Genomic DNA, 25,632 nt, shown 5'->3' on the forward strand with positions numbered 1-25,632 from the left:
TTAGAAGTGTTATTTGATCTGGAGGATCATTCTGTAACCTTCAGATTACTGCTGGGTGACTTCTGCAGAAAAGGAATTACCAATGCATTAAATTTGAATTAGCTTTGAGAAATCATGCAGATGTATGCAGAGAATGTTACAGCAGTGATGTCTCCAAGGCACAGCAGAATTGCCTTTATGCAGTTTTAAAGAATCACTTGAGCAACACTTAAATTGCAGATGATGAAGCTGAGCAAGCATCTTTATTCATATATCTATATATACACATTTATTTCAAAAATAAATAAAAGAGAAAAAAAAAAGGAGAAAAAAAAAAGAAAAGAAAAGCATGCTTATACGCATACACAAAGCAAATGTAGCTTTGAGAGTTGTCTTTCAGGGAAATCTGATCACAAACTGACTGCTGCTGAGTGGGCCATTTGGGCTCAGACCTGTCATATTGGAGAACACTATTGCACATACTGCAGAAGTGTCACTTAGACTAATGATTATGAATTATGCAGAGGGTCACATCCTTTTAGTTACAAGTCCACAGCATCCCTCTAGACTACCTAGCCTAGTTCCATTTTTTCCCCTTTTAGCGCAGCTAGCAAATAACACACAGAATGAATGCCAAGACCTTCATTTATTGACATTTTATTTTCCTCCCATAACTTCAAGTAGGTAAAATGACTGAACAGTTAGAGGGAGGGGGGAAAGGGAGCTGGCTGTTATCAGTGGATTAGGAAGAAGCTCCCTTCAGTTCAGTAGGCCATTTTATGAAGTAGGAGAGTGAAAAGCTGTAGAAACTCTGTGTTTTGCTACAGACTTTAGATCCAAAGCTTTTACATTGTAAACATAAATTTTGCAGCTTCCAAATTTGGGAAGACAAAAGTAAATAAATAAATAAAAACTATCATTTGACAAATATTAAAAAAAAAAAAAACTTTTTTTTTTTTTATTTATTTTTTGGAGGCACTAATATGAAAGCAGTGGTATGTACAACCTTCCCCTCTCATAGTACTAACCAGCAAATCTAGTGCATAGATGAACAGGAGTGCCAAAACGGTTCACAGAGCTGCTGTGAAATGGGATGTATGGTACATATGGCAAATACATTCTCTAGTGTGACTGGGTGTATCTTGCGTGCCCTTGGCTGTGAGTGGTAACACATCGTGTTTGGAAAACAACAGCTAAGCAACAAGCTGTGGCAGACAGGGAAAACAAGGAATGATAGAGAGGTATGTGCAGGAAGCTGTTTCCTGCACAGGGAGTTTGTCTTTCTCCCACAGATGCTGGGTGCTAGGGGAAATGTTAAAAGCAGACTCCAGCAAAAGAGGGTTCCTTAGTTTTCAGTATCAGAAGGGGGTTTCTTCTTCATAAGGACTAAAAAAAGGAAAAGGATTATTAACAAGAAAGATAACCTGTTTTTCATAATAGAAGAAGGCTCTGTTTAAAAGTTGGTTATGTAGTAGAAAGCTTAGTTCATCCTTTCAGCAGTATAGGAAGCTTCTCAAAACCCATGGCTGCAGTACTTTTCTGTAAACGTCAACTGCTCTTGTTTTCCATTAAAATTCATTAAAAAAAAAAAAAAAAGTGTTCATGTGGCGGAAATGTTTCATGCTGTATCATGTAGTCAGGAAAAAAAAAAAAGATAATTAAAAAATAGGGAAAAAATCCCAACATATTTCCTCCTTGTTAACATGTAGACATGTTTAATACTGGCATCTGGGAACAAAACAATTCAGAGCACTTTAGGCAAAGGTTCTCTCCAGCAGTGTAAAAACATGTCTAAAAAAGGAATCTATATTTTATTTATAAATACTTATACTCTCTGACATCAAAACATTAAAAAAAAAAAAAAGACGAAAGTTCACAGAGCCAAGTAAATTAAATGTTTTCCAGCTCTTCATGCACAGAGGAAAGTTAATCACAGAATATCTAGGTTGGAAGAGACCTCAAGATCATCCAGTCCAACCTCTGACCTAACACTAACAGTCCCCACTAAACCATATCCCAAAGTTCTACACTTAAATCTCTTTTAAAGACTTCCAGGGATGGTGACTCCACCACTTCCCTGGGCAGCCTGTTCCAATGTCTAACAACCCTTTGGTAAAGAAGTTCTTCCTAACATCCAACCTAAAACTCCCCTGGTGCAACTTTAGCCCATTCCCCCTCGTCCTGTCACCAGGCACGTGGGAGAACAGACCAACCCCTACCTCGCTACAGACTCCTTTAATGTAGTTATAAAGAACAATAAGGTCACCCCTGAGCCTCCTTTTCTCCAGGCTGAACAAGCCCATCTCCCTCAGCCACTCCTCGTAGGACTTGTTCTCCAGACCTCTCACCAGCTTCGTCGCTCTTCTCTGGACCCACTCAAGCACCTCGATGTCCTTCTTGTAGCGAGGGGCCCAAAACTAAACACAGCACTCGAGGTGCGGCCTCACCAGAGCCGAGTACAGGGGGTCAATCACTTCCCTAGGCCTGCTGGCCACACTGCTTCTTATACAAGCCAGGATGCCGTTGGCCTTCTTGGCCACCTGAGCACACTGCTGGCTCATACTCAGCTGACTATCAACCAATACTCCCAGGTACTTCTCCACCAGGCAGCTTTCCAACCACTCCTCTCCCAGTCTCTAGCTCTGCTTGGGGTTATTGCGCCCCAGGTGGAGGACCCGGCACTTGGCCTTGTTGAACTTCATGCAGTTGACCTCAGTCCATCGGTCCAGCCTTTCCAGATCCTCTTGCAGAGCCTTCCTTCCCTTGAGCAGATCGACACACACACCTAACTTGATGTCATCTGCAAACTTACTGAGGGTGCACTCGACCTCCTCATCCAGATCATAAAAAGATATTGAAGAGAACTGATCCTGGTACTGAGCCCTGGAGGATGCCACTAGTGACCAGCTTCCAACTGGATTTGACTCCATTCACCACAAATCTTTGGGCCCGGCTATCCAGCCGGTTTCTAACCCAACAAAGTGTGCACCAGTCCAAGCCAAGAGCAGCCAGTTTCTTGAGGAGAATGTTGTGGGGAATGGTGTCAAAGGCCTTACTGAAGTCAAGGTAGACCACATCCACAGCCTTTCCCTCATCCACCCAGCGTGTCGCTTTGTCATAGAAGGAGATCAGGTTTGTCAAGCAGGACCTGCCTTTCATAAACCCATGCTGACTGGGCCTGATAGCCTGCTTGCCCTGCAAGTGCCGCATGATGACTCTCAAGAGAATCTGTTCCATGAGCTTCCCTGGCACTGAGGTCAAACTGACAGGCCTATAGTTCCCCCAGGTCTGCCCTCTGGCCCTTCTTGTAGATGGGCATCACATTTGCTAGCCTCCAGTCAACTGGGACCTCCCCCAAAAACATAACTGAAGTTGTCTCTTCCAATCGCAAATGTTGTACAAAACACCTTTAAATTTTGTAGCGTGTGTTCAGGATGAATTGTTTGGGCTTTCTTCATAGTGGAAAATGAGCACCTCTAACCTTCCCATAAGCAAAGTTGAAGGCTACTAGTTTAACTAAAGCTAAATTCTGGGACAGAACAAGATTGAAAAAGATTTTGAATATCTGTCTATCATTGGAAAACTTAAATAGAAAAATAAATATACACTGATTATCTCTTTGGAAATATCATCTGGACCATTTTTAAGAAGATTCCTTGGGCACAATAATAATTCATTTTTCCTTGTTTTCTGCGTCTAAATCTGCCATAATCAGTCAGTTTCTTGTTGTTATCATCTGGAAGCAAAAGGGGAATTAGCACAGATTAGTACAGATTAATTTACAGGGTGTATTCCAGGTCTTTAGAAAGCTATAGGTGTAGGACAGACAGGGTATACTGGAGACTATAATGGTCTGTACATGCCGAAGATCATCATGTGATAATTTTTTATTGTTTACTCTTAGCTTCTGTGATTCCAATGATCTAAAATAACTAGAGATATAGCAAAACACTCTTCTAAATCCTGATATTCATACTGACTAATAGAAAGACCTCCATCAAGAAAACACGCTTCATTTCCATCCTGTAGTTATTTTAACTGAGGAATTTATTCCTGGCTTAGCTTCAGGTGTGTTGAACAGGAGTTTTACTGACTTGATTCAAATAGTTTATATTCATGTTATGGGGTGAAGAAGAACATGTGAATGCATATGTCATGTACAAAGGGTTGTATTTATTTCTAGTAAGAATGACTGCAATCAGAAGGCTTTGCCACCCCACAGACAGGTGTTCTTTGAAAGCAAAAGATTTATATTTTACTCTTATGCATACTAACTTTCTTTGATGCTATATTTTCATTTATGTTATGAATCATATTTATTCATGGTTATTTCAAGGGACACCTGTGGTTTGATGGTTTGATTAAGGAAGTCAAATCATATATTCAAACCAACATTTCATTGTAAATTTGGAAGATAATCTATTCTCAATTAAAAATAATTAATGCCGTTATTGTAAAATACAGCATATAAGTATATGTATATAAATAAACAGCCTGGTAGAAATCCCTTACCTACATGTATTATTATCTATGTGATTTGTTTGTGTGCAGCCACATCATTCTGGATACTGTATACTGTGCTTTCCTTTACTGATAAAACACAAAATGTAAAATATGAAAGGAAAAGAGAAATCATGCTTTCCTTTCATGCCAGCAGAGAAATTAACTGCATCATGTAGAATGTCTTTTAGATCCATAGTAGAAGGTGACCTTTATAAGCTAAGCTACCTATGTCCTAAGATTGTTTTTAAATGTACTTTGAGTTTTATGACTTCTTGGTCTGAAACCAAACTTAGTGTCAAGTCCTGGGTATCTGAAATCATCCTGACCACTTCTGTCTTTGACATTTGGTGGTCATTCTCTTGCTTTCCAGTGAGTTGCAAAGGTTGGAAACAAGAAATTTCAATATAGATTGAACCGTAAGGCTGAACCAGCCTTTAGGACTGAGAACTGATCTGCAGCTCCCAAAAGGTAGCTGATCTGCACCTCATGGTGTGAGCTCCTGGTGCTATCAGGAGGATGTAGTCTCTTTCCACCACCTACAACTCCTCTGCCTCCCTTCAGTTCCTGGCAGCTCTCCCATGCACCTCCAAGCAGTCATGCTGCACTGCCAGCTCCATCCCAGACTGTGTTGGGTGGAGGGGGAGCATGTCAGACCTGGGGTGCCTCTGAGGATGTGGGTGAGCAGGTGGAGCAGCAGCTGGAGAGCTGTCCCAGACAGCCAGCAGGTGGATGGAGCAGCAGGGGGGCAACACCAGACAGTCAGCAGGTGGAGAGGGCAACAGAAGGGCAACACCACTTTGTACTCAACATTAATTATACTTGTTGGAACCCTACCTGCCTCCTACCATTTCTTTAAAGTGTTAAGTTACAAATATTTGTTTAGATTCTAGACATAGCTTCCCCTAATGAGAGAAGATCTTGGAGGTAGTTGGCAGGGAGTGGGAAGAAAGATGGCTTTCTCCCATTCTTAAGCTGTGAAACTTGCTAGTGATCTGACTTTGTGTGAAGGTATAAGATGGTGGTTCTTTAATTTGCCTCAGTCCATCCATGCCTTCAAGGAAAAACTCATAAATACATTAAAATGTTGTTGGCTTCCTCAACAGATCTATTGTGTGAAGCTTCACATTGTGGTGTTTGCTCAGATGCCCAGATGTTTATAATTAATTTAGTCTGATTACTTCTAATTACTCCTTCCTATCTGTATTATCTTGCATTTGTCAACTTCATATATAAGTAGCCCTGCTGCCTATTCATTTAGTTTTGTAAGGTCCCTTTGGACTTTCTTAACCTTCTCTAGTGATGACTAATCTGAATAATTGTTCTGTCTGCAAATTTTTTCCCACCCTTTTTCTCAGAACATTAATAGGGGGAACACAGTCTTATCCTAGTATAGAGACATGAAGAATCCCTCTCCCTCTCCCACTCCCAATTATCATCTGAATTAAACCACAGTATGCACTGTTTTTTTTTTTTGTTTGTTTGTTTGTTTTTGTTTTGTTTTGTTTTGTTTTGTTTTAAGTGTCTATATGTGAATTCTTTTATAATTTGAATCTACAGTTTCAGACAAACTTCTTAATCCTCAGTCCCACTTCTTCAAGCCTTCTGCTCCCATCAAAACTGTATTTCAAATACCTGTTCCAGTTTTTTCTGATTGTTTTTCTCTCCAGAGGAATGTAGAAAGCTTAAGAGAAATCTGAACACTTATAATATTAACTACTTACATCTATCTGCTAGAGGAAAAATCTTCTGCTAGTTTGAAGAAATGGTAATTTAAGACCGACAATCTTCATCAGATCCAAAACAATTTCACTCTTCCAGGATTTATTTTTTTTTCTTATATATGACATTCTAGCATTGGCTTTTTCTTTCTGTATTGCAAAGGTACCAAATAGAGAAGGATTTTATTATCTCTTCTGTGCTACTGGCTACTTTCAAGGTTGCCTTTCTTTATTTTGTGGCTTTTGGCCCACTTTGGACCCACTTGTACACTGAAAAGTACAAAGCTTCCTGGGTGAGAATTTCTTGATGGGCAGGATTACTAGGAGAACAGTACAAATGGTGAAAACTACTAGGATGGAGATAGAGGGGAGGCAATGTACAGATACTGTTTTTCTGTAGCCTGAAAGAGAAGTGAATTCTACCTGTCCACTTCTCTCTGCCACTCTAGTGCCCAAACATAAGGCCTTGAATAGTCGATAATAAGGGGGACCTATATAAACTCAGAAAGGGCAGGACATGAAACATTTGTAGCTTCCCTTTTTAATCCTTCTTCCCTACTGCTCCTGCTCCCAGTTGTTAAACTACAAAGGAGACAATGCATTGCACTGCACTTTTCCTAAAAGATGGAGAATTTGAAGGAAAAAAAAAAAAAAAAAAAAGAAAGAAACATGTTCCTGTGGTTCCATCTGAGCCTTGCCTCTTTCCTACCAAAGCTGCTCCATTTGCTTTTACATCAGAGGGGCAGCTTTTGACCTGAAACACTGTATTCTCCGTTTCGTAAAAGTTATGATGATTTTTTTTTCTTGTCCGTTTCCCCTAGTCAGTACCTTATGATCCAAGATGAAGAACTGATCCCTTTCTTCCTTTCTTTCCCTAAAAAGTTTGAAAAGGGAGGTCTCACAATTTAGCTCAGATTTCATTTGTGTGCAACAGATGGATGTACCCAATCTTCTAAAACATCATATCCCTTTTATTAAGACTGTTAGAAATGAAACCTCTTTGTAGCTGGTGTTGGTTGACAGAATATACAGTAGAAGCCTCTCAGTCTGCTTTCTTGGCTGGTAAAATATGGACATTACTCACTTAACATTTCCAAAGTATTTGTCCTCCAAAGGTTTCAAATGCATTACAAACTAATTAAACCATGGTTTAATTAAATAATTTACAACATTTAAACAATGGTCAGTGCAACCATTTAGCAGTCTAACTATAGATGCAGCATCATGTTTTAGGATAGTGAATAAGACTGTATTCCTTTAAAACAACATCAGAAGTATAATTAACTGCTCTAAAAAGATACGTGTTCAAGGGGGAAAGTGAATGAGGGATGATTTCTCACAAGAATACTAACGCTATGTCTAACAAAATTTCAGCCACTTGATGGACTTTGAAGCTTCCTGGATTTGCTGTTCATCCCCATACTAACAGATAGGCTGTTTCTTTCCTCCTGTTCCTGTTTGCATAACTGGCTGGCCATAAGAGGCATCTTGACCTATTTCATTAGATAGGCAGACCTTTAAGAAGTCACACAGGTGCTCTGTCACTGGCTACCTAGCCTGGGCTTACTATCTGTAATATCTCACAGATAACAGAGACAAATCTAAAAGATTCAGTAATGCTTCTGCTATTATACTGTAATTTCCTCTTCCTGCAGGAAGGAGACAATGGTTCTCCAGTAATGGTTAACAGTCAAAATGACACATTTATGTGTAAATAATGTGTGCAACAGTTGTACCTCACAGAGAAACAAATGCATTTCTAGTGCCCAAATCAGTAATTGTGCTGTGTCTGGACCTGGTTGAGGGTGTGCAGCCTCCACAGCTCCTTTCCACTGCACTTGGGCTAATTGTGGGTATGTGAAGCACATGTGCAGAGGTGGGAGTGGAGAGCAGTAAGGTCAAGGACTGTTCACCTGCAACCTGCAGGGATTCCTCAGTAAAGTTAATTTACAAAGGCACTGCACTCGGTCCCCCACCCTCTGAACACCCCCATCCCCCTCTTCTTCTAAGCCTTGATGAAGTATTTGATTAATGGCTCTAGAAGTCAAACACAAGGAGTGCCCCCTCAGCTTTGAAGGTCGCAGGTAAATCCTGGCCTTATTCTGACTCCAATAATGCATTTATCTAAATGCCACATCTAAGTCATAACCACTCATCAAAGCACTGACTCGGTAGCACAGCTATTTCTATCGAAACATAGAGCACCATGTGATAAATTACATCTGCAAGATTTGTTTCATATGTCAAGCACACATTACTTTTAAATCAAATGTTAAAACATGCCTTATTTAGTCAAAAGTAAGCAGAATGCTGTAATTTATAATCGTCTTGAAGCACACTGCAGCGAAAATGAAAGCAGACTATTAAAATTTAATGCCTGTTCAGCTGAGTAGAGCATTTCTGGCCACGTTTGATGCAGCATCGTTTTCTCACACCATTGTGTATGCACAAAAAATCAGCCTGTGTTTGCCAACGTTTGTGGAAACTAATTGAAAAAATGATTTAGCTGTTAAAAGCTGACACCAGGCTGGAAAATTATTGTCAGCACAGGCACTGATGGCAGTGTCTCCTTTCTCCTCCTTTCACCACCACCCGTTTGCTTTTAACAATCGTCTGTTGTTCCTCAGCCCGGCTCCCTGCAGCACACTTGCTAGCGAATATTCATTGGGGTGTCATCTCTGTTTAAAGTCTCGTCCTACACACCTATTCATCTGTGTTAAGTGAACAGCAGCATCAGCTCAAATTAAGCTGGCATGAAAACAGCCACTGTTAATAATTTCTGCTGTGATTCAGCTTAGCTTTAGATAACAGGTGAAGATGTTTCATAACGGAGGCAATTACAGCTCTGTAAGCTTTTTCTGCTGCCTGTGTAATGGGGGAATGGGGTTCAGGAACTGGTGGAGTATGTGGCATGGCCAGCCGGGCCACCATCAGACCGTGTTTGTTTTCTGCTGGGCTGAGCAGGCTGATTAGCATGCAAAGGGCTTGGAGAGGCTGAGGTGAGGAGGTGGAAGTCAGCGTGAACTTGCTGTGATCTGAATTTGCTGTGAAACTCTCCCACCAGATAAAAACCTTTCAAACCACCACTTCTCTGGTTGGACTGGAAATCTGTGTGAGGATGCACACATGTGCCTGGGCATCACATGTACATGTGTGCATACGCTACTAAAATGAAATACAGGGAGCACACAGTGCTATTTCACAGATGAGGACAAAATTCTCCTTGCAAAATGGTAACAAACGGTGAACTGCAGAGATGATAATCATGTCTGCTAAAGAAGTAACCATTTAACATCTGCTCATTAAGATGCAGATGAAGGAGTGAGATGGGTGGAAATTAATAACTAGCGAAATACAAATGAAGCCTGTACTTTCATATGAGAAATGATATGTTACTGTGATGGATCTTTAGCACTTTTTTTTTTTTTTTTAATTAAAGAACAATGTATTTCCATCTTCTGAATCTCTATTGTTCTATTATTTAAGTTATCTTTCATGTCAGTGCCACATGGTTTGAAGTATATTAAAACATAGTCATATACTTAATTGTGTGGATTTGCAGATGGTTCATTTCCAGCCAAATATTTTTTCCCTAGAGCTCGAAAGAAAATCTCTAGCAGCCTAAATTGAATTTTTATACATGACGATTTCCAGAAATGTACTTCTTAATGGTTTCTGATGTGCCTAAAGGCATGAATCTTGAACTACTTGCTCTGAAAAGTGTTGGAAAGAAGCTGAAAAATGTGTTTTGGGTTTTCTATGTGTGTTTTTTTGTTGTTGTTGTTGTTTTCTTTTGATTTTGTTTATTTCCTGGTTGCAAACAGTGAATTTAAATTCTGTGTGTCAACTTGCTTTTATTGCCTTGCAGTACAGTTTTCTTGAGCACTTGTAATAATCAAAATGTAACAATATATATTTCAGAAGTACTTGATCACAATTGCACTGTATATGCAAAACGTATAGTGTATATTTATTTCCAGAAACAAAAGCTTCGTTTTCAAAGAACATCCTTAGTCTCTGAAATGCTCAAGGTTTATCTCTTAGAGGAGGTAACGCTGAGACTGACCTATTTCTATATTCCATTTTTTTCTCAATACGACTTTGAAATATTCTCTTTCCAATTAAGGGAAAATATTTTTGTAATGATTTTTAAATGAAAGACGAAATTGATGGTGAAATTGTATCCATATTCAAATTCTGATGTTCCCAACAAGTAATTGTTTTATTTATCTTTGTCATTGCTCTATCTATTGTCACCTTGGACTGTATTCTGAATGCTGTATCTTCCCCTGACAATTACTTCTATTCCTTATCCTTGCAGCCTTTAAAAGCTCTGTGTAACATTAGCCTATCTAGCCTAGTGAAAATGTCTTTACAGATTAGTGTAATGTTAATACCACTGGCTCCCTGCTTTTGACCTGAAGTGGAATATATTGCACTGCTGGAGCAGATGGGATCGGGGTTTCATCGGGAAGCGGAGATTGCTTGGCTGTCAGCCAGGAGCACAGTGCTGGCGGCTGCCCGAGCCCCCACCAAGGAGAGCAGCCGTGAAACGGCTCCCCGCCCTTGCAAAGCGGGGGGTATCGTGTGAGTTTGCTTTGAATCAAAACGCGTTCAAGGCTGCTCATCTGCAGATGTTTGTGCAGCATCCTAAAAGGAACTGAATCTGCCTGTGAAAGTGGAAGCCTCTTTACACTAGGTTTTTAGGGTTTCTCTTTGTGTGTGTCTTTAATGGAAAATCTGAGACAAAAGAAGTACAAACAAAGAAAACAGAGTTGTGAACTCCTACTAACCTTCTGAACAGATGTACAAGATGTTCATAAGGCCAATTTAGTATAATGTTCCTGTTGCTTTTAGTGAATCAGATATTCTTCTTTTGCTGTGTCCTTTGTTTCCTTTTTTTTTATTATTATTTTTACCAAAATGTTAAGATATCCCAATGAACAGTATTTCCCTAAAACATTTTTAGACCTCCTGTGAAGATCATGTGGTGCAAAAAGCAGAAATAAATGAAGAATTAGGATGGAAACATCTTCTATTACATGATGTCCAGAGTTTAAATGCATTAATTGCAACATATGCACTCTAAGGTCTTACACCAAACAAACCTTTTGTGAAACATCCATATTAAATCTGTTACTTCAGCTTTCTTCCTTTTTCCTCCCTCTCCAATCTTTTTTTTCTCTCAAGTACTGCATTTCCCTAGCAGTAAAACATATGCTGTTTTCTGCCTAAGTAAATGGATAATGTAAGCTGTGATGTGGAGAGCATTTTTTCTTACAATTTTCTTTTTGAGAGTGTAGTTACAGTAACATATATGTGCTTTTATCTGTGATAAGAACTACCATCTGGTAGCTAAATGTGCACAGCTTATTGCTTGAAGTGCTTATACACATTGTGAAAACACACAGCTTTTGTGTATGTTAGGATACTGCCTATATGTATTATTAATAAACCCACATATTAGCTATTTGAATATGTCAAACGATTGTAAAATAGAACAGTGGTTCTAGAGAAGAAGGATTGAGACTGGTGCATTGCCAGATTTCTATTTATTCCAGCAGTACCATTGTGACATTTTAATATCACATTGTTTGCAACCTCTTCCAGCCAATAATTGTTTGAGGGGGGAAATGGAGCCTCTTTGACACGGAAAAGGCTTTTGTTGTATTCAAGGAGCTGAAGCTTTCATCCATAGTATACGAATTCACAAAGATATGTGGTGAATGTGTGCGAGCAGCAAGAGAGACAGAACATATAAATTTGAGTTACTTTGACCTTTAATCCAAGAGACCAAGAAGAGAAATGCACTAGGAAGGCTGGTTTGTTGCTGTCTGGAGACTGATAAGCTGTTATAAAGGTGCACTCCATTGCAATTCATCCAAAGCTTCCATTGCTATCATCCTCTTTTTTCGATTTTTGTTACCTCAAGTACTTATCTAAATCCCTTTCAATGCCAGCTTGAATGCACTTTGTATTCTCTCCAACTGTGACTGGTGCTGTCTGTGTGTGTCAGTGTGCTTCAGCATACACTCTTTCCCCTTGTTTGACAAGAACCAGTGCCAACACCTAATTAAGGATAAGCCATGGAGCTCTCTGCTCTATCTTTGTCAACCACTATGTTCCCAGCATTCTGCCTAGCTGAGCTTTTATGACATGAGTAGCATTTTGGATTCAGCCTACTCCTGGCCTCCCTGTTCCCAGCACAAGATCTAAATGCATCTTAAGGCAGGGGATGATTTTAGAAACATTTATGGTAACGCAGTCCAGAAATCTCTTCTGTCTCTTTCTAAAACACATGCTCATGTGCATAGATCTGTCTGTTCGTATTGATATAACTAGATATGGGATGCACATGTCCATCTGAATACAAACTGGTAATTTTTCAGATTACCTTCTGCCTCTGTTCCATCCCACCCCCAACCCCCAAGACTGTTTCCTAGGAGATAATCAGAGTGGTTAGGACTGCACTTTTCTTTTGTAAGTACTGTATCTAAAAATCTACCAATCTACAAGGATCCTAATTTAAGAGGATGGAAAACCTCTTGTTCAGACTCTTGTTGAGCTATTTTAAGTACTTTGTCTCAATGATGTAGTTGTATTTAGGTCATAAAATAAGAAACTCTTTCAAAGGGTTAACCATTTGATAAGCTTGAAAAATGGATTAATGTGACTGACAGGTGACTGACTACCAGACAGCCAATTAAACGGTTACATGTAACAATTTTGTGGAGAGGTTTAAGTATACTGTCTGCATAACTAAGTTAAATTACTTCAGAGAACTTTTTTTTTTTTTTTTTTTTAATGTGAGTCCAAATAATTTAATCCAAATTCTGATCTGAATTTTATATGAATCTGTGTAGCATGACAGGCACACAGAAAAGCAAGCTGGTGTAGCTTGGCATAGAACGTGATTTACTTGATTTAAACGATATCCTTTGCAGTGGTGGGTTTGTCCCTTCTGTGAACCTGGACAGTGCTGGGAGACTACACTGTTCCAGTTTTAAGATCTCCCAGTTGGGTCCACTTCTGTTCATTGCTCGTACTTGGTCATTACCTTGTGAAGGAAGACAAAGAGTTTGTCAGGAATTCAACTCTCTGTACAGCTCCGAGCTGTCTTTGTGAAATCATTAGCTGAACTGTTCCATAGCTGATTTCTGGTGATGCTAGAGTGAAAGAGGACAGGAATGTTTTATTTACACTTTTGCCCAACCATGAGTGAAATCAGGCCAACTGCATCTCTGCCGTACTTCATACAAGTACATAAAGACCTTGTCTTGTTGTTGATGTAGACTAAGATACAACTAGCCAAAACACTTAATTGCCTGAGTATGACAATGAATCCTGTGTGGTTCAGAGGGTCACTCTGCATGAAAAGAGGTGTTTCCTGAGGAACAAGTCTGTGGAAAAGCTGTTTAGAAATCAGGGGAGAACACAGAGAGTATTCATTATCTTTATCTTATTTTTATTCATTTATTTTTTTTATGTCAAGCAGCTCCCCAGCCAAAACAGCTGGAGGCTGAAAGTTAAAACCTGGCAGTGAGAGAGATTATAATGGGCAGACATGCGCTTTGTGCATTCCAGAGGGGAAAAAAGAAAAAAAGAAAAAAAAAAAAAGGATTCATTTGGCTACGTTATGAGCCTTGGAAAATTGTTCCTCATGTGAGCTCAGTACATTTAACAATGATAGTAAAATTAGTTTCAATCATGTTAAGATCTGTGAGTAACATAAATGAGTTCCAAGGACTCTGTTCAGGCATAGCATAGAAAAAACATAGCATTACAAAGTGTGATGCCTAGACACTTAGAGTTAAAAAAAAAATAAAAATAAAAAATGTTGTTGTGCTTGACAAATAATAGTGTAGACAGATTTTAAACTGCTAATTTTATTCATTACATAGTAATTACAAGTAAAACTAGGCTTAGTGATCAGCTTTTGTCCCCCAAGTGTAAAAAGTGTAACCTTTTACTACTTTACTGCTTTCCTGGAACAGTAGGTGTAAACATCCTGCTGCTGCTCACTGAAAATATTGAGAATTTTTACACCCTATTCTACTTAATACCTGCCAGGATTACTGGAGCAACCAGTTGTGTATGACAGGAAGCAGCCATCTTCACCTATTTTGCCACAGTACAAATACGGTCATATAAACTAACCTTGGATTCTAAACTCTATTTTCAGATACAACTGGAGTGTGTAGATTATAAGGATACTGAAATGTGTGTGTACATTAACAGCTTTAAGCAGAATTGCTTGAATTTTCACACAAATATAAAATTCTGAATTATCTCCCCTTCTCCTTCTGCACCCTATCATAAAGGACGTACAAAGAACTCAGTGACAATTGCTTTGACTCACTGTTTCGGTTCAGCTGTTGCAATAAAATTGCTGGTATGAACATAGCCATTGACTTGTGATGAGAGCTAGATTCCTTCATGTTCAAGCTATTTCTAAAAGCTAATTTAAAGGCTTTGGAAAATGTTACCCCAAGGAGGTGACAGACTTATCAGCTTTTCTATGCATACTCACAAAGAAAGATGACCATAGAGGAAGAAAGAAAATGCATGGTTTGAGGATTATGCATGCAGCCTTAACTTTTTGGCATTTCTAGGGAGTAGCTGCAATACATCAGCATGCTTTCTGTAAAGATGACAGGTCTCCATGGGAGGATATGCTCAAAACAGGGCAATCTGAGGAGCTCTGAGTCTGCTCGTTCCTATTGCAGTTCAGAAGCACAAGGAAAAATATACAAAACTCATCACTGCAAGACATGTTAAGTGCTGTTAAGTCAAATTAGCACCAAGATCAGAGTGTTCTCTGCAAAGTGCAATCAATGACACTGGTGGACTCCTCAACGATTCCTATACCACAAGAAGCCCCAAATATTGGGGCCAAGACAAATGCTGTTTTCTGGCTCCAGGAAACGGCAGTGAGTAGTTACGTATGAGTATACACTCATGTATGCATACCTATACGTTACACATTTGGAAAATGACATTCTTACCCTGCTCTGAACACAACACATGTGCATACTGGATCTGGTCCAGATTTTCTCCCTCCCTGGGGTTTCCTTTGTAGTTAACTTAAACAACAACAAACATGCCTGCCAAATCTTGCTTCTGAGCTTGGCTGCTTCTTGGGCTGCTCTCTGCAGGACCTCCTTTGTCCCTGTCACTTGTTTCCTGTGCTCCAGTGAGGCATTCACAGCCCTTTCTGCATCCTGGACTGATGCCAGGAAAGATCCACCTGCTCTGTTTGTTGGCAGAACCAGCATCCCTGCATCTTTTGAGGAGTCTGTAATGCTTGACCACAGAGAGAGGAAACAAAACAGCTTGGCACTTGCCTGCAAGGTATAGGTTCTGCTGATTTGTTTATGAGGTGCTAGTAGGTGTTTTTGCACTAATGACACAAAGAGGTAGGGAGAGTGTTTTCTTGTGTAGTTGCTGAGTGCATTTGTGTCCTTGTAGTTTCCAGACCTTTTCATCTCTGGTGGTGTTTGCTGGCTGGGATGTATGTGAGGAAACTTTCATGCTAAGTCCCTGCCTACTTCCAAACCCTCCTCCCCTGTCTGTTTGTGCCCAAGCCTAGATAGAAGCCAGTCATTTAAGACAGTAGGTAGGTCACTCAAATGTTTTATATGACTAGGTGCGAACAGGCTAGTGACTTACAAACAAAGATTACTTCTCAATATCCCAGCTATTGTTCTTCAGAACAGTGTCAGTAATTGCAAAGAAAACAATAACAAGCAAGCAGGAAATGTTGCACACAGTGTCAGCTTCTGTTTTTTTGCAGTTTTTGTGCAGCAGCATGGTGAATGACCCAAGGCTGAAACTGTAACTGAAGCATTAATTTGGTATGGTTTACTTTTCATAAACTGTGTATGTGCATTATGCATGCCAGTGTGAACTTAAAGTCCTGTCATGACTTCAAAAGACTTGTTTCAGGCAACAGTGTGTTTTTCCTCCACTTCGCACTAGAAAGACATCTGTGTAAGTGCCTGAAGATCCATTACTGACATTCTTTCTCATTTTTATTACCGAGCTCAGGATAAAAAAGATGCCAGTATGATTTGTAAAGCATTTAAACTGATAACAGTGGCTCCAGGCCCATAGGACGAACCTCCAGAGAAGTCCAGCTAATGCTATCGTTATTGCAGATCTTCTTATAACATCTTCAAATAACAGCTGATCGAACTTCCTTTACCCTGCATATACTTTGGTATTGCTTTTCTACAAATAAAGTAACAGTTAGAGAATATCACAGATCCCCAACTCTTTTCTAATTAAGGTTAAATGTATTTTCTGCTGTAAGTACACATAATTCCCTTTAAAGGAGCAGGTATTATATTTCCTTCTGTATGTTGTTTAGAAGACAAAATTATAAGCTTGCTTTCTCTTAGGGAAAAAAAAAAAAGAAAAAAAAAAAAAAGGTAATAGCATCTCATTATGGTAACTTGGTCAGAGAGATGTAAGTTAGTTTCAGCTATAGCAGAATCTGATGTCAGACTGGTAATTACTAGGCAGAGTCAATAATACCTCTCCTCAGTATAATTGCAAATCCAGTACAGCCATGACCAGAACTAAATTGCTTGAGAGCAATCAATAGAAATCTTCTGATTGCATTCTCTGGTGTACACATCAGATGTAAAAAGGAAAACTCTCCATCCAAGCAAAAGATCAACTTTACAAATGAAAACTGCAGTATAAGGCTAGGAAGAAATATGTTCACGCAGAAGGCTTGTGGTTAACTCTGGCTAGAGGTGACAGGTCTGAATGGGAACATGAATATTTTGAAAGACAGAGGCTATGCTTACGTGAGCAGTGATTTGATGCAACTGAAGTGGAGTTCATGTAGATGATGATGAGTTCCTAATATTTGTTCTCTATGTGGTTTGTGGCTTTCACTCAGACTAAATTTAGTTGGTTTCATCACACCAAATATTCTCATCACATGTGGTTCAAAGCTGTTGAAATGCCAACCTTTAACTCAGATGTCTATGTCACAATTATGGGCTGGACATCATTAGGCTTGCACCTGGAGTGGAAACTTCTGTCTCAATTTCTTCTGTGAGGAATGTAGTTCAAATACACCAAAACCACTGTTAGGATCAAAGCAAAATATGGTAAATGGGGATGCTCAAGGGATAAATTTCAAAACCTCACTGTTGCTTGAAAAAAATGGTATTGCAGATTCAGCCAAAAATTTGCTTTTAAAAAATTATTTACTTATTTATTCATTTATTTATTTATTTTTCCCTAGGTTCTTAGGGCCTTGGCTTTCTGCTTTTTCCTTCCTTAGTATTTTTGCTTATACATAAAACCCTGAATAAACATGATGGCTGTCATGCCATGCAATTCTTACCACTTGAGTATTTCCTGTGAACATTGCACATAAAAATATGAAATGATTTTGAAGAATACACCCTTAACTTTACTTATTGTTCTGTTAGAGACTTAGAGACAATAGATTAGTTTGTAATGTTTGTTTGCTTGTTCGATCTGTTTTAAAATCTTCCTCTATATTTCAGAAGTTGAATATGAACTTTGGAAAGTGCTGAAACTAAGTCCTATGAAATTTCAACATGATTTTCTAGTTAACAGAGTTGTGAAAGCTGTTACTTTTGAGATCCCTCAGAAGAAGGATCTCAAAAGCACTGTGGAAAATAGGCACCTAATAGCCCTTGAATTCTCTTTGAATAGCTGGCCAAGCTGCTGAAAAGAGGGGGGTGTTAAATACTTATTTTTTTAAATAACTTTGTAGTTTTCTGTTTTATTTTGGATTAGGTGAAGTGGCAACTGTTATGCATTCTGTCTGCTATTACATTTCCTTTTGGAGGTTTCTGTTGCAATGGATTAGTTTTCTAAATTGTCTGGAGTTTTCTGATAAATCTGCTTTAACATAAAATTGTTAGTTTTCTCACTGTCTCAAATTATGCTGCCCACACAACTCAAAACACTAAATAAATAGACCTGCACAAAGCTGGGGTGTGTGAGATATCAAGAGTATTTTTGCTTAGGTTGTGCTGACAGAAAATGTTTTCTTTCCAGTGTAACTCTATCTTTCATTTGACATATCTTTTGTTACAAGCTTATGAGAAAAATATTTTCAACAGGTGCCAGTTCTATTAGGAAAAAAAAAAAATGTTGCCTTCATAATTTTATAATGGAACAAAATATTTGCCCCATGAGAAACTGTCTTACAGATGTCTATACAAAATTTTAGTCATTGTTCAACAAAGAAAAAGTGTGATAGTCATTTCAATTACATTATGGTATGGATTAAAGTACTGTAGTCAGAATGCTATTAAAAGGCTGTTAAATCGCTGATAATTTCATTGTATGTTAGAATCAAGTGTAGAAGTACAATTCAGTTTCATTAGTACTGTGATGCTATGAACATTTTCAGTTATCAAGCTTAACCTTGCTAAGAAGCTAAAATGAACACTATCAATACAGTGAGGCATGAAATAATACAATAACAGCCTGCTAGTCCCTCTCTTTCTCTCTGAGTTTTTTCCTACTTTCTCCAGTAAAGGAAATGTGTGGACTCTTGCCCACACCATTTCTAAATTGCCAAGCAATTGTTTCCTGTAGATTAATTTGTAATACTAAGTCTTGAGGTGAAGGAAATGTGAGCATGTTCCTCCCCCAGGCCATTTACAGATCTGGAGTTTTAATGTAATCTAAAGCAGAGGTTAAGGAACTGACACAAAACAAAAGGGAAGGACAAAGTAATAAAAGTGAAATTGGAGAGTTTCTTCAGCAAGATTTCTCTTCGTGTGCTAGAAAACTTGCTTTACCCAACACTTGCAGCTTCTATGCTGTTTTCTCTTGCAAACAGACCTATATAAAAGCACCAAAGGGGAGAAGTGTGTACACCACGTACATATGCACACAGAGCTGTATTTCAAAGCAGCTTACATATGACTGCCTCTTTGTGCATAGTTGCTCTGGTGATGATATATAGTTTCCTTACATGGATAAATTAAAACAAACAAACCTCATCCATCAGCACTAATGCTGTTCCTCCTCTTGTTTTCACAGGGCAGTTGGAGTGGTGCTTTTAAGATTATTTAGGCATGAAAAGCTGCAGATAGGCAGACTTCAGAAAGAGTTGGAAAATACCTAGTTATCTGAACCTAGATGGCTTGATGCTATTAAAAGTACCTTATTTATAGCTCTGTTGCCTAAATACCTTTTCAAATCTAGCATGATACAAGTACACAACTCCACATCTTCATTTGCTTTTGGGGCTTTTCAGAAGTAAATCACATCTACTGAATTCTGCATAGTTTTTTTCATTATTCCTCAATAATGAAGTCTTCTGCTTACCTTAGGCTGGATGGACCAAAATAAAAGGAGAAAAATGGAGAAAAAGAAACTAAAGAGACATAGAAAAAAAAAAAAAAAAAAAGAAAAATAAAAAAAAAAAAGTGGTACAAAAATGTTTCTGGCCTAGCTTTTTGCAAGCTTCCCTGAAGACTTTCCAGGGAGGATTTCCAAAAGGCATCAATGTTCTCCACATCACAGGGTGAAGGGAGAGAAATCTCCAGTGATGACGAAAGGGTAGTCTGAGCTGGAGGCATGTGATTATAATAAGCATTTAAAATATCAAGCAAGAAATAAACGCTACAGTAAGAACAGTAACAGCTACAGTAAGAGTAAATGTTACAGTAAGAGAAGAGAAGACTTTCTGTCTTTACCAATTTTCTCAGCCACCTATTACCAGAATATTCCATGGGCTTTTACGTTACAGGTCTTTCAGTCTTTGCTTACATATGGGAAGTTACAGGCCCTGACTGCAAGTTCTACTGCTGCTGATTTGCCCCTTTGATCCTGACAAAAAACAGACTCTTAGGGAAGAAAACCCCCAGCACTCTGGAAAAATCATGCCTTGGGAGAAAGTGAAGGGCAGGAAAGTAAGCTATAATCCATCATTTCACCCATGAGTTCTTAGGCTTCTTAGGGTTCTTAGAGCCTCCATAACTCAGTGAAAAGGGATGATTACCAAGGGAATGTCTGTAATATTACCCCAGGAACTCCAGCCAAATTTTTCTTTCCTTATTCTTTGGGGAAAAAAAATGGTGTTGATCTCAGATTGTTTAGCAAATTTATTTTCATTAGAAACTTAAGGGAGTATTTTTAAATAAATGTTTAATATTTCTGTGGACTCTGGAGTGTGCTTCCTTCACAGAGGTGTTAAATTCCCAGCCCCTGTACGGCAATGTGTGGAGGGGTGGACTAGCTTATCTACTCTCTGCCTAAGACATAGTTACAGACAAAATCTCTTTGCTCAGACAGCAGTGTCAAAACTGACTCTATAACTATTCCTATGGCAAGGCAGGACAGCACGAAACAAATGGACATCTAAACAGGAGGGGGTTCCAGGCGCCATAGAGCAAAGAGGAAAGTCTTTCCAGGTACAGAAACCAAGAGTTATCTTGTGCTTCTCTTGATGGATTTGCCATGGTAACACAAACGTACAGAAAGCATCTGAAATCCTGTCTTTGTTATCTACAACTGAGATCTCACTGGTCACAAAGAAAATTCATCTATGCCAAGAGGACACTGAGATTACCCATGACCACCTCTTGATGCCTGAGCACAGCTACGTATTTGAAAAGGTGGGTCAGGAACCTGGAAAATTAGATAAATGCAAGAATCAGGGGAAACAATTTGGATGAAGTTTGGCCAATTACTTAATTGAAGCAGATGAAGAAATCTCATTTAGGAATGAAAGAATCTGGAATGTTTCTATTTTATTTTTTATCACTTATCATATATCTTTTTTCCAATTAGAAATACTTCCAAGATATCGCTGATATTCACTCTAGTAGCTAGACTAGAACCCCTTTGTTTGTTTTTAATTGTATATGTGTTTTAGGGTCAGTTGGGACCAGTTGGGACTTGTGGAACAATAGGATATTTATGTTTCCCTCCTCGTTGTTCTCTTAACTTTTGAATTCCTCAACTATTCCGGTTCAATTTAATGAGTTAAAAGGCTCTTTTATGCTCAGGTAAAATGTATATGTTGTCCATGTGTTGGCTAAAACATGCTAGTAATCTAAAATCAAAGCAGGTATAGTTCAAGCATGAGATTTATGTGTTGAGGTTAAGCCTAATATTGCAACCTTGTGAAAACGTTCCTCTTTTACTCTTGTATTGTTTGTACTGTGCATGGCATGTGTGCAGATTATGCTCTAGAACTGTCCTTCACAGAGGTATGCTCTCCTGGCTTGAGTGTCACTATTGACTGGTGCAACTGACCTAGGCCTTTCAGGTTAGATCTGTGTCCTTCCCAGTTTTGAACACTTGGACTCTGCCCCAGGGCTGGAATCTAAACTGCTTTGGATTGCAATGCAATTGAAAAAGGAGAAAAAAAAGCAGTAGCTACAGCTGTTCAGTGCCAAGCCAAGTTTCCAACCATATGTACAATCTCTTCTTAATACCCTTGGAGCTTTCCAGGGCAGCCTTTCACGTTATCTGATGAGCTTTTAGAAGAACAGCTCTGATACAAAAATCCTGGTCTTTGAGCAATATGGCAGCTGCATGAGGACCTTGAAAAATTTGGATCTTTCTTTTATGACATCTGTACTCCATGGCCTGAAGAATTTAATAGCAGAAAGCCAATGTTTATGCCTAGGGGGCCTGAAAAAATGTTATGTGAAGCCAAGTATTACAACGTCAAACAGCTTTTCTTTGTTTTATTGTCTTTAGATCTATATTAGACAGCTCATTTAAAAAATCTACAGTTCCAGAAACTAAGTTATTCACTGCTTTGAAATTCAAAATGACCCTATTTTTTTCCATCTTTTTGAAATGCTTGTTGAGATTGGTCAGAATCTCAACTCTTTTGCTTCATATGCTTTATCACACAATTTGCCTTTTCACTTTATCTTTTCCCTTAAATATTTTCTGCTTGGCAACTCCTTGCAATCTGACTTCAGGAACCCTTCATGGGGTTGTTGTTGAAAGTGTTCAACTCCCTCTGCTCAGCATGTTCATTCCATTTTACCTGCCTTATAGTCTTGTATTATTGTTGTTTAACATTGCTGTTATACGGTTCTTAGATTTTTCAGTTGTACTGGATCTTTGAAAGCTGGCAGGATGAATTTCTAGGTTTCCAGTCTTTAACGTTTATCTCCCCTTGGATCTCACCATCTGCTCCTATTTGGCAGCACAGGTAAATGATTTTTTTTTTTTTTTTCAACTTCCTTTCATTTACCCTGTTTCCTGCAGATATTTAGCTTATCTGTTTCCTCTTTTTCTCTCCAGAAATCATTAAGGAGGAATTGGTGGCAGTTACTGAAGTTGATGAATATGACTGAAATTTCCATGGTGGTTTCTGTGTTGTGGGGGTTGCTTGAGGAAGTAGTTTTTTTTTTTCCTTTTGTCAGGTTTATGTCTGTTGACACATGTTCATGGAGCATAGTGCAATGAAATCCACAATGTTAAGATTATTTTTTATGTTGGTCATTTGTTGTTGTTTGTTTGTACCTTTCATTCAAGTGTATTCTACCTAACTTATTATTTTTACCTTTATTTCTCAATGCCATATCTTTGAGCTCATCAGCAAATCAAATAACCATTTTTTAGAATGCAGGCTTTGTTCTGTGAGAGTTCAGTCTCAGTGTAGCCCAGCCCCAAGGTAGCTACAGTTACCAGAGACAACCATTCACTTAAGACAATGGTCATGCAATGTAGTTTTAAACTTTGAAGATGGTACTGTTTTGTACTTTTTTTTTTTTTTTCCCCAAATTTTCTGCTCTGTATTCAGTTTCTTATTGACTGGAATGTTTCACTATCTTTACCTTCTGGAGAGCAAAATCTTAAGTGAGTCTCAATGTGACTCAAACAGTGATCTGTTACACATTCTGCATATGGCTGAAGTGAAAGAGAACAATTAAACATGGAATGGGAAAAGAAGAAAGTTTGTTGTTGTTGTTTTGTTTGCTTGTTTGTTTGTTGTTTTTTGTTTTCCCTTGTATTTATTTTCCATATCAGGAAAATCAATTTTGAAAAGTTGTTTTCAATTTTGAATGTGCTGTACTGCTATCCTAGATACCAGTGCATGTAGACATTTAGAGATAAAAATGCCATTCTTTCAAAGTCAGAGATACCATCCCTCTTGTGCACAGCATTCAGTGAAGGCCTTTACTAATGTTATCTTACAGTATTATTATTTTCATTATTTTTGAAAATTAGCATTGAAGTCAAATAGGATCAGCTGTGGTTTATGCTTTAATGAGGTAATGAGGTGCAGATGAGGATCTGCTTCATAAAAGGATTAATCTGAATGAAAACCCACCTGTTCTTCCCTTTTGTCATTAGTCAACTGTCCTCAGACTCTCTTCTCAGTCAAACCTATGAAATAATTTGCCAGTTGTTGCAGTCTGTCAGCTATGCCTGCTAACTAGAAGTCATTTTCATATAACAGCTGTCGCTCTGTAGCTTTTGTGTAATTACTTGGTTGTCAGTCCCCTTCCAAAACCAAAACCCAGAGCCATTTGGCACTCTTCTTGTAAAATGCCCCAGACCTGAGCTGAATCAAGGCTTACTGTTATTCTGGGAGCTTGGGCCTTTCCAGCAGCAGGTTCTAGGATTTTCGGTCATTTCATTTAGGTCATTAGGTCAGAGTGATGCTGAACTGGCAATGTGGATCTTGCATGATGGCTGGTAATGTTTTATCTGCTGTGTGGCTAAACAGAGGATTTGATTTTCAGCTCTGTCAGCCAAGCATTTTTTCCCAACTACTGAATTAATTTTTAAACTATGCTGTTAAGGATTTTACAATGATCCCTTCTATTCCAGCAGTTTTTGGCAGCTACTATAACTTCATGCAAGACCATGAGATCCTTTCAACAGCTTAGCAAGAGGTACTCATACACTCTGACTAAAGCCAAAGCAGTTGTACTGGATTTTACAGCAGAGTATTGGCACAGCCATTTTTTAAATAATAAATAGCTCCTTAGACTTTGCAAACCATGACAGTATTTGTTCTCCGGGTACTAATGATTTCCTGATAATTGCCGTCTTCAAAAATTTTGCAAGCAGCTACAGGCTATCCTAATATGAAATGACTTGTATATTTTTTAGACTGCATAATGTTTTTCATTTTTTCCATTTCCATTTTTCCATTTGGGTGTTGGACAACTTCAATGTCCCAAAAATATTCATTGAAGCACTTCAGAAGCACTTCTTATTTGAAAAGAAAAAAAATATTTCTTGATTACACCATTCCTTATTTGACACAAAAAAACCTTGTCTGCTTGTATTTCCTCCAGCTTAGACTAATGGTTCTTCTAGTTGATTAACCTAGCAAAACGTTTAACTACACTTCAAGCTCTGTGTGAAATTCTGCTGTCAGAGTGAAAAATAAATAAATAAATAGATAGATAGATAAATAAGGGAGAAAAAAAAAAAAAAAAAAAAAGAACAAAACAAAACAAAACAAAACAAAACAAAAAAAAAAAAACAGAAAGAAACTAACTCAGTCCTTATTCAGGGCTTGTTATTCATGACACAAAAGATAGATTTCAGGGCTCTGCTAATATTCTGTTATGTTGTCTTCTCTCATCAGGTCTGGATCATATTTCAGAATTGGATCTTGTTGAATGAGACCATGTTTCACATATTAAAGTAGTGGGTGACTGAAATAAAAATAAATACCTGAATCACACTGTGTTCTCTCATGTTCATATTATCTATGGGGTGCCTATTGCTCCGCTGCATGAGTTACACATTGATACATCAAGGCATTAGCAGAGGAGAGGAAGAGCAGCATACACTAAGGTTTCTATTTCACTGCTCAAAACCATACTGTTGTTCAGATTTATTTGAGTCCACTTTAAATCTCTGTTCTCAAATGACTTTAAGTAAACCAAAGTCAGAACCACCACACTATCCCTAAATTCGCTGTATCACTTGAAAACAATACCCCTAGTTAAATCAAGTTAAACCCTTGGTGAAAGGGCATAGCCAGACATGCTGTTTCTGCTGCAGCTGGCTGGGATAGGAGATGAGTGACTTCATTTACACATTCTCAGCTGGTTCAAATTTTCTGGCTTAGCTACATTTGTAACTGCTCAGAATAACCTATGCTTACTTGCATACATTTTATGTTTTCTATTTTATTGTGACACTTTATTTTACAGAAACTAGTGAAGGTGTCACTTCTCATAGAGTTGTGCTAGCATCTCTCAGGGAACAGGAATGAAACAGAGGAAGAGGTAAGCAGATGAGGACAGTGACCTCTTAATCAAGTTAAGCTGTAGCCACAGAACATCTGACTGTGATCTGAACAATCTTAATTAAAAAAAAAGAAAATACTAATGTTGACATGTGGACGGCCAGGAGCCAAAAATGAAATTCTGCACATGCTGAGGAGGAATTTTCCAGGTTGATGAGTCCCATCCTATGTTTTTTCCAGGAA

The 25,632-nt window shown here is 38.4% G+C and overlaps 1 long non-coding RNA gene across 1 annotated transcript; it reads left to right on the top strand.

Moving 5' to 3' along the window:
• The first annotated feature begins 20,437 nt into the window (after window positions 1–20,437).
• On the top strand, window positions 20,438–25,164 carry LOC137848150 (uncharacterized). Its single transcript, XR_011091194.1, has 3 exons — window positions 20,438–20,824; window positions 22,271–22,383; window positions 22,476–25,164. It is a non-coding gene; the product is annotated as an uncharacterized lncRNA (long non-coding RNA).
• Window positions 25,165–25,632: the final 468 nt, after the last annotated feature.

This window comes from Anas acuta, chromosome Z (assembly GCF_963932015.1).
Source record: "Anas acuta chromosome Z, bAnaAcu1.1, whole genome shotgun sequence".
NCBI lineage: Eukaryota > Metazoa > Chordata > Aves > Anseriformes > Anatidae > Anas > Anas acuta.